The following is a 10,614-nucleotide window of genomic DNA, read 5'->3' on the forward strand; positions in this document are numbered from 1 at the left end:
CTCACTGTCTTTCAATAATCATTAATTAGCGGCCACTAACCAGTACACATTACAAAGAATATTAAAGCAGAAACAATCATTTATTAGTGGTAATCACATAAATTTCTATAGATTCGGGACAAAAGTCAATGAAAAACTGGGTAAGGAATGATATTTATCTTTTATCATTTGATGCATTGTGGTTTATTTGCTTGGCCATGGATTTAATAATGTGCAGTACAAATAATTTCGCTTTTCTATTAAAATTAAGCTTTAATGAACTGATATTTTTGATTCAGAGTTGAACTATTTTTTTGCTGAAAAGAAAAAATAACAGCTATGCGATGAGCATCTGTAACACCAAATGAGGGTACAAGCTATTGTTAACAAATTTCATTAATATCCTGTTAGCTGAGAAATGGCCGATATATATATATATATATATATATATGTGTGTGTGTGGGATGATGACGTGAGAGTGCGACTAGGGGTGGGGACGTATTGGGACGGATGAGGTAGAGGGTTAGGGGGTTAGGGATGTTTTACAGGGAGAGTAGTTTTTTACAGACAGTCACGACGAGAAGATCGGAAAGACGAGTGAAAATTAAGTGTAGCTTAAAATTGTTGATAATTGTAGTATATTTGTCTACTTTTAATAAAGCAAAGTTAAATTGAAGAGTCGTTTGTCCAAGCCTCGACAATTGGGGGACTCCAGCCGGACAGTGTCGATGCGTAATTATTGACTGCGCCTTTGTTCTCCAGAGGTCTTTCAGTGAGTTAGTGAGTTTTATTTTCAATTTATTACTACTATAATTACACACGTGAAAACCTTGGATGATGCCGCCCAAGAGAAGAAACAGGAAGAAGATTGTTGAAGAAATTCCCGGCTTCAACGCTTGGACCTTCGACAACTATTTTGGGCCTCGGATCCAAAACTTTTACCACACTTGGTCAAACGTCATTAACGATAACGGCTTCCGACGAGAGTTTTTCTGACATTGTCTTTCACGTCGTCGAGGATAACCTCATTTCACATGATATGTTGCTTGGCCGTAATTTTTTCCCAAATGTTGAGATTACTATTATGGGAAATGAGATTGCCATTCATAAATTGAAACGGGAAATTGAATCAAGACAGGAGGTAAAGGGAAAGGAAGATCCATTAAACAGTAAAGATTGTTCAAAGACGGAAGAAACTGCAATGGTTAATTCAGAAAAAGCTAAGGCAAATTCAGTAGATGTTTTATCTGATAAAGGAGCTGAATCAGTCTTAGTTAATGAATCAAACAATAAGGAAACTCTTAAGAAACCTGACGATACGCTGGAATTAAACTTAAAAGCGAAAGGTGACGATAATGTGCCTGTATCTTCACCGAGAAATGAAGACACATTACCGAAGTTATGCAGGGATCCTAAGCTATGGGCGAGGATGATGTCGCGCGACGAAGAGCTGAGGCTTTTGAACATCAAGCAGGATGCCATGAAGAAGATGGAGCTAAAATATCAGAGGATAAAGGACGAAGAGGAGCAAATGAGGAAAAAAGAAGATTCGCAGAAGAAGAAAGAAATGGAAGTCGATAAGGCGCTGGACACAGAAGCAAAAGAGCAAGGGTCAAGTAAAAAGACTAAAGTTAGGAAAAGAAAGAAAACTGTGGATAGATAGCTTTTATATAAACAAGTATTGAAGAGGAACATGAGGACGTATTCCTGAGCATGCGTAACGAACTTAGGGAGCGTGCAAGGAACAAGATCCACGACCTGCAATTTGCACAAAAGAGATTAACAGATAGAAAATGTAAACCAGCCCACTCTTATACGACCGGAGACCTAGTGGCAATTGCGCGAACACAGTTCGCCCCTCCAGCCAAACTTAAAGGGAAGTTTGTAGGACCATATCAGGTCATTGCTGCACGAGGCTACAACCGTTACGATGTCAGGCGAGTAGGCGACCACGAAGGACCTTATACAACATCTACCGCAGCTGACTACATGAAGCCCTGGATACAGTCACTCAAAGACAATGATGGGTCATCCGAGGGCGATGACCATTAAGGATGGCCGAATGTGGGATGATGACGTGAGAGTGCGACTAGGGGTGGGGACGTGTTGGGACGGATGAGGTAGAGGGTTAGGGATGTTTTACAGGGAGAGTAGTTTTATACAGACAGTCACGACGAGAAGATCGGAAAGATGAGTGAAAATTAAGTGTAGCTCAAAATTGTTGATAATTGTAGTATATTTGTCTACTTTTAATAAAGCAAAGTTAAATTGAAGAGTCGTTTGTCCAAGCCCCGACATATATATATATAAGATAATAATAATAATAATACAATGATACTAAATTAAAAAGGAAAAGGACTACTGATCATAATTGAATTCCCTAATTAGATCATAGCAATAAGACCAAGCTTGTCGTGCGAATCTGATCAATTGCAGACTGTTCCTGCCATTAAGGAATTCAATTATGTGGGCTCTGCTGAGCCTGTTGTGACCTGTAAGGGGATATCTAAATTCCGAGAGGATGGGACATACATCCAAGAAATGGATCACATCCTCCTTTTCTCTGAGGTTACAAAGAGCACAGAGGGGTAACTCTCTTTCTCGCCACGGAGTGTAGTTAAGATAAAGCAACTCGCCTCTTAATTTAAAAAACCAGCTCAGCTCCGTGAGAGAAAGATCTGTATTTCTTGAATTAAGGGACAGCAGGGTAGGGGGGTACTGCAGATCTTTATAAAAAAGAAAACGGTTGGACTGTCGAGCCGACCGCACACACTCTTCCCGGTAACATTCAACCATCATTTTACATATGCCCATTAACTGGGCACACACGTAAATGTTTAGCTTTACAATTGGTTTCACATTTTATCTACATCTGTATCAGAAGGATTTTTTTTTTTTTTTGAGCCGGGGATAGTATCGACTTGAAGTTAATTTCTACTTTGTAACGGAAGATTTTTTCGAGCTAACACAGTAAATTACGGTAAAAAAAAAAGGTATCATGGATAATATATAAACATTATTGCCATTACGTACTCACTTCATATCATCTATGTCTGAAGTGGAGAACAGAATGTACCTATTATGACGCTGTCTTTGTCTAGCTCAGAGCTATATTTGCTTTGCCAGAGACCAATAGCGGCTACAAAGCATAGGTGGTCGCTATCCCTAAAGCTCTAGAATACTCCATGGCTAAGGGTGATAAAATAACTGGTTGTCCGAGTTAATCGAAGTCACAATAGCTCAAGTGGTAGAGCAGCGGTGTATTTAGCCGAAGGTCGTGGGTTCGAATCCCGCTCGTGACTCTAACTTTTTCATTTCAACCAAAACCTCACATAAAAAGATTAATTAATTGAAAAAGAAGATTAAATGTAATTTTCCCTCATTCCGCCTTGCCTTCTACGATTTGCATCGGACATTGTTGGAAGATTTTTACCGACCACTCAATCCGCTCATAAAAACAATTACTTTTCTTTACACACCCTGATAATTTAAAATTGAACATTGCTTAATAAAATTTAACACGAATTTTTAAATACTTTCGTTTAAGAAAAAATACCAGTGAACCGATATAAAAGATTACACTTTGGTTTACAAGTATAAATACAAATAAAAGTAAAAATTTAAGACAAATCTAAATAGATATTTAAAAGCAATCGAATGTACTAAATATTCACTAAAACATTCCGAAGTGATCAATCGAAAACGGCCAATGAACAAAACGCCGTCTGACGTAACAACTGGAACTTTAATTAAAATCAAATAAATGTCATTCTACGCATACCTATTTCAGAGGCAATATTGTATTTTTTTTTTTTTTTGTATTTGTAATTTTATTTTATTTTTTTGCGAGGCTTCGCAACAGCAGAAATCATGTCAACCCTCGGGGTGCCGGTGTTTTTGAAAAAAAGTCCATTTGTAAGTATGTCGGGTTCGAATGGAGGGCCGCTGGATTCGAACCCGGGACCTTTACCTTACAGTGATGAGCGCCGTGTCAACGCCTAAACCATTGCGGCCACCGACGCCCACGTATATTATTATTATTATTATTAGCTATATCAGTAGAAAAAATCTGAGGTAGGTTTTGGATTTTAGCATCAGGCTTTATTTTATTTAGAAAATTTCACGTAAGCCAATTTTTTCTGCATAGTACCGATTATTTTCATATCCAATTGTTCCATCTAATTATAAATTTGTTCAAATATCATATTAAAAATTTAAGACAAATCTAAATAGATATTTAAAAGCAATCGAATGTACTAAATATTCACTAAAACATTCCGAAGTGATCAATCGAAAACGGCCAATGAACAAAACGCCGTCTGACGTAACAACTGGACCTTTAATTAAAATCAAATAAATGTCAGTCGGTTTGACAAGGTCTCATTCTAACGAACGAAAATAAATGTTGAACGAATTATTTTTGGACAGGAACTCTAAAAATCAATAATATTTTAATTGCAGTTGGATAATGAATGTTGTCATAAATGAATTCCACCCTCTTTTCTACAGAAATTTTTCAAACCTTGCTACTTCATTTAATCTATTGACCAGATTTAGTACAAAATGGTGTTAAATAAACATTTCTTACCCTCTTATCAATTATATTTAGTGTATTGGTTTTAAACGTCGATGTTGCAATTTAAACACAATTTTTCTTTAGTTGTGTTATTTCTGACGGAGGTTCAGGCAAAACCATCGAAACACGGATCTCGAAGGTTTAATCACTTAAATAGATGGATTGAAATGTCGAGAGGGCAGAAGGTCAGAGGCTCGATTGAAGTTTATCCGACGATCGTTACCCAAGATACTTGGGCAACTCGATCTGATTGGAATTACTTCACTGGTTACAATCCCGGTTGGGTCGGGGTCGGGTGGCATCAGGAATATTGGCGACATACAAGCACAAGTGGTTTACGGTGTATTGAATCTCTTCAAAAGGCATGACATTTACCCGGCCCATGGCAAAGTAAAGTAAGCAGGTCAGAATGTAACTGGCAGGTTCAAACACGGGTCCATAAGAAAACATGATATTTGCCATTGCCAACTGCTAAAATGATCATAAAAACAACCCGTTTTCGCCTTTTAAATAATTATTCACGAAGGAAGATGAAATAAACTTGGTTGGCATTTCTCCCTTGTAATGGATATGAATTGTAATTTAGATAGACGCCGTCCCATGCACGAAAGAGCAGGGCCTCTGGGACCGCACAGTCAGGTAGAAACGCCGTTTAGAGGTTTTTTTTTGTCTGTGAAAAAGTCGAGCACGAGCATAACGCTGCTTAATCCCTACAATAAATCACGATCCCCGTGTATGTTTTATTTACGAAAGCGCGTCGAAATGTGCCTGGAAGCGGCGAATGAAAACATAATCTCTTGTTAAAACTGCAAACGATAACAGTTATCTTCTTTTCTCGCGTTGATTCATTTTTTTGACTACATCGACTACGAGACTTGCCCGACTGCTACAAGTTATAATTGGCATTTATCCAGAAATAAGCAAAGTTCAATATTAAAAGGTCCGGCTTAATAATCAAAACAAAACTGAAGAAGAAGAGAAGCTTTAGGCACATTGAATAACTGAAAAGTACAAAATTTGGCTCAATTCGTATAAAAATGAATATATAAATAAAACGTGTGGTGTTTATATGGTAATAATAAACACGGCCAAATGGCTACTGCACAGAATTATTACCCTAAGCCATGAATCATTTCACCACAAGAACGTAAAGGTATACAAACATATCCTCCATAACTACTACCCTAAACACATAATCAATAGAATAATCAACAACGACGACTCAACACTAACACCATCCACTATTACTAATAATACTACATCCAATCTATCAAATACAGACAAACCAACATACATTTCCACACCATACATTCACGACCTATCACATAAATTAAACACATTTCTCTTTTCAGATAACTTTAAAATAGCTTTCAAAAACTATAAAACAATTCACACACTTTTTTCCAAAATTAGAGATCCCACACCAGTAACAAACAAATCTGACGTAATTTACCAAATCAATTGTTTAAATTGTCCGGCAACTTACATCGGAATTATCCAATATCGATAATATTGTACATATACATCATCACATCACACAAAACATCCTTATACAAAAATGTCTTTCTATACCAACTTCCTTCCCCATCCCTTCAAAATCCAACGTATCTAAACATAAAACATCAATACCTCACTGGCACTCTCAACACGACACACAATAATGACACAATTACGCAGAAAACAAACGCTTTTTTTTTAAATTTTCTAGCATTGTATAAATTCACTTTTTTCACATCCTGCATGAATTTGTAAAATTTAAACAATGTTTATAAATCCCAGGCCCTGAAGATGATCTCAATACAGATCGAAACGTTGGTAAGATAAAAAAATGTTTTTCTAAAACCTACGTCACACCAGAATATTGTAAAAATAAACGAAACTTACAAAATTAAATAAAAAGGGGAAAAATTAACAGAAAATTATCCAACCTCGGTGTTGTTGAATTGTTTGAACCGGAGGAAGTCAAAAAGACGGGTCTTAAATGTGGAAAGGGTAGAGACACGGCGAATGGAGTTTGGTAGGAAATGCCAGAGGTTGTAAGAAGGATTAGAAAGGAGCGACTAAAGTGGTCGCTTTGTATGATTAGGGGGTAGAGATCACAAGGGCGGGAACGAGTGTGCCGAGTGTGTACAGAAGAAACTTAAACTTACATGTTTTTAATAGGATTTTTTCTTTTTACAGTTTTCCAAAGGGTGAATTTTTTCACCCACTACTCGTGAAAATGGCTTTTGAATAAAAAAACAAACACTAGTTGCTTCAAAGGCCCACTTGGTTATGTGGTCTGTGTTTTATTTTGTAAATCCTGTCACAAGTATGAATATATTTTAGCCGTTGTTACAATAGTTTACAACGCCTGTTTACACAATTTTTTACATCTGAAAAATAATTAATTAATGATTAAAATCCTCTTTTGTTATAAATTGGGTTCTTCATTAATCCCTTCATCAGTACAGACAAAAACAATTTTATTGGCAAGCTTTTAGTATTCTTGTCAGAGAATTAAACATCCTCAGACCATTCACGTCAGGTTTATTACTAGTCTACGTTTGTCGCCGAGAATCGAATCCTGATTACACGACATTTAAAAAATGGCAAAAAGGAGGGAAAATTCGAAAGGTAGGTTGAGATGAGGGTTGGTGTCCGAATGGATCGAAGTCAGGATAGCTCAAGTGATTAGAGCAGCGGCGAGCCGAAGGTGTTTTGTGTTCGAATCCCTCTCGTGACACTAACTTTTTCATTTCAACCAAAACCTTACATAAAAAGATCAATTAATTGAAAGAAGTTATTTAGTCAATCGGACCACGAAATATAATGGGGTTATTACTACATTTATTTTTCTAACATGAAGGAATGACTAGGTTATCACAGTATCTCGTGTTCAGATTTGTCATTTCAATTCTTTTCTTAAAAGTATGCGCCCTTTATTTTGTAAACTTTAAATTAAAAAATGTATATCAGGCAGGTACAGGCATCAAATTCAGTTTCAAAAATAGTAGTTTACAATGGTCTTTGTATTTAGTTTAAACATAATTTTTATCGCTTTCTTTTGTATTTTTAATATTTTTGAAGCGCATGTTTCTCCACCCCAGAAACGTAAACCATAATTTAAAATTCCTTGGAATAATCCCATGTATACAATCCTTATCACCAATCCTTGGTCAAGAATATATTTCAGATTGTACGGTTGATGGCATAGAGATGCCAGTTTTTACAGACATTGTCAGTCGTTTATGCCAATTTAACTTATTATCTATAGAAAAACCTAGGAAATTGACACAATCATTGCTGTCATTAGTTGCAAATTGATAAGTTGATTGACCCAAAAGCAGGTGTCTTTGTGTCAGACGGGTATGGCTGATCCTCAACTGGGTTAACTTCATTGTTAATATTAGCTTCAATAGCAGATAAATCATTTAGGTATATAATAGGTCCTAAAATTGAGCCTTGTGGCACTCCACGTTTAACTAAACCCTGGCTAGAACTAACGTCATTTACCATAACTTTTGCTTTCTATGAATTATAAAGTTTACACAGAAGCCGAGAGCCACACCAGGAACTATATAATAATTTAATTTTTAAGTATAATATTCTGACTTTCTGTATTAAAGACTTTTGATAAATCACACAATACTATGTTTAACTTCACTATTTTTCGTAGTCCGCTTGACCATTAATATCATTCAATTAATTAAGGTTTTAAGTTGAGATAAAAAAAGTCAGTGTCACGAGGGGGATTCGAAGTATACTTCACTAAAGCTTTCCGTGGCCATTTTATTTGTCGCCGACAATCAAATAGATTACACGACATTTGAAAAATGGCAAAAAGGAGGGCAAATTCAAAAGGTGGGGTTGGGGTGGGAAGTGCCGGATCGAGGTCACGATAGCTCACGTGGTAGAGTAGCGGCGTACCAAGCCGAAGGTCGTGGGTTCGAATCCCGCTCGTGAGACTGACTTTTTATCTCAACTTAAAAACTTAATTAATTGAACTATATGTAACACTTTATTTTGGTCAAAACTGACATAATTTTTTTTTGGCAGAACGTGAATTAAGGCTTTGACTCCTAAACCTTTCCTATAACCATATTTGTGAGAGAATATTTTTTTCTTCTAAAGAATCACGTAATTTCTTATCAAACCCAAGTTCAAACACTTTGTTTTCAAACACATTTACTTAATTCATCATGATTTCATTTATTAACACCTCAACAACACTGTTCAATGTTTAGAAAGCATTTTTTTGTTGGCAAATTAGGTAAATTTCACCCGACTCCATTGTTGATACATTGTTTTTCCTATGTTCAGACAAAAAATACACCACCCTGCACACATTTACACATATAATTAACAATATGCCAATACGCTATTAGCATACAAATTTAAGGTTAGTACATGCTCGACTCAACAACGTGGACGGTAGGAACATAAAAGAAATTGGCCGTTACCATTAACAAACTGAGAAGGTTGTTAGTTGTCATTCCGTAACGAGTTGGTTTACACTAAGCCTTCTACTAAGTCTAGCCCGAGAGCTTAACATCTACAACTTTCCTAATCCCTGTTTGCAGTACAAGTCAGAGGAGAAGCCCCCTTACTGCACTTGATAACGAGTTGCGCCGGCGAAAATATTCCTTTACATATTTAAAAACGGATTTAGCCCAATCCACTAGAACCTCCAATTAAAATGAGATCATCTGCCTTGATGATCGTATCGTATCGATATAGTTTTTCAAAGCGTCTTTTACTCGTCTAGAAAAAATACTGTCTAAAAATGAAGAGAAAACACAACCTGCTTGTACGTTACAGAACAAATTATTCAAACCTGATAAAAATAATCCAGCTAGTCCACTCGTTTAAGTAAACAATTGCTCGAACTGAACATAGTAAAAACAAAGCTTATTTACAACCTTTTCATATTTCTAATAGACGTGAATGTTCATGCACTCGTTTCGCCACACAAACCTCCTTATGAGTGCCCAAAATTTGAACATTTTACAGTCAAATATAAGGGTTGAGGTGATGATGTTGAAAAGAGACTAAAAAGTGGGGGAGGGTTTATGTTTCCTAAGAACTGTAGCCTGCTGGCTTATTGTACTTGCTTAGTTCCTTGGTTCAATCTGTTGATTCGATTCTTCTTTTAAAAAGTACTATGTCACTGACTGTCGTTGCTACATTTCCTTGGGTTTTTTTTTGTATTCCTGGTTATGTCTTCATTGTTTCACACTCGCAGATGATATGGGTTTCTTCTTTCCCATAGCATGATCTAAAAATGGAATCGTCATTGAATATCTCCTTCTTGTGATCGGTAAATAGTCATGTTTCTGATAACCCTGTTAACTGCAGCAATGTGTTTGCCAGTATTGGTGAGGTTAGTTTTAGCATAATTATGTTGTTTCTAGCGCCCCAAGACTTAGGCTAGATTATATTTAGCATGTCTTGGATGCTGAAATAACCTAGCTGTCGAAAGCACCGGTCGTACAAGCGACCCTGCAGCATAACTAGGTAGGTGAACTCCGATGAGGTATGGACCCTAGGGTCAACACATCGAGGAGTGACAACCCTTCGGGTTGAAATTCATATTGCAGTGCTTAGGTTTTTTAAAAATAATGTACTGTCTAATTAATTAGTTAAAAAACAAATTGTTAAGTGTATATGTTAATTTTACTTAATCATGTCGATTCCTTAGGTTTAACTACTGAATTTATGTCCTTCACTATTAAGTGCTATTAAACGTTTACATACGCTTTAAATTGTTTAGTCATTGCTTGGAAGTAATATAGTCTGAAGGTGCAAGGTCAGGGCAGGTCTGTCTGGTAGAAGTTCGGTCCGTAAAACAACGTTCTTCTTATTCTCCAAAGCATTTATTATTTATATTGCAATTTATTGGGGTATGGGCCTTTAGTGATGAAACTATTTGGAAATGTGTAAGGATTTGTCTAGACAAATTCAGCACTGAAGATGGCTAGAGGCCGAAAGTGTCTGTCAGGCCAAAACTGCAATGAGACAAAATTACCAAAAACTACTAAACAAAATATTTTAAAAAAAAACTTAAAAGCTAAGTGGAT

At 36.4% G+C, this 10,614-nt stretch overlaps 1 non-coding gene across 1 annotated transcript; it reads left to right on the plus strand.

The window, feature by feature from the left end:
- Positions 1-8,429: 8,429 nt before the first annotated feature.
- Positions 8,430-8,502, plus strand: Trnag-acc. The gene has a single exon. It is a non-coding gene; the product is annotated as a tRNA-Gly (tRNA).
- Positions 8,503-10,614: the final 2,112 nt, after the last annotated feature.

This window comes from Cimex lectularius, unplaced genomic scaffold (genome assembly GCF_000648675.2).
Source record: "Cimex lectularius strain Harlan isolate CLEC.00 unplaced genomic scaffold, Clec_2.1 scaffold75, whole genome shotgun sequence".
Lineage (NCBI taxonomy): Eukaryota > Metazoa > Arthropoda > Insecta > Hemiptera > Cimicidae > Cimex > Cimex lectularius.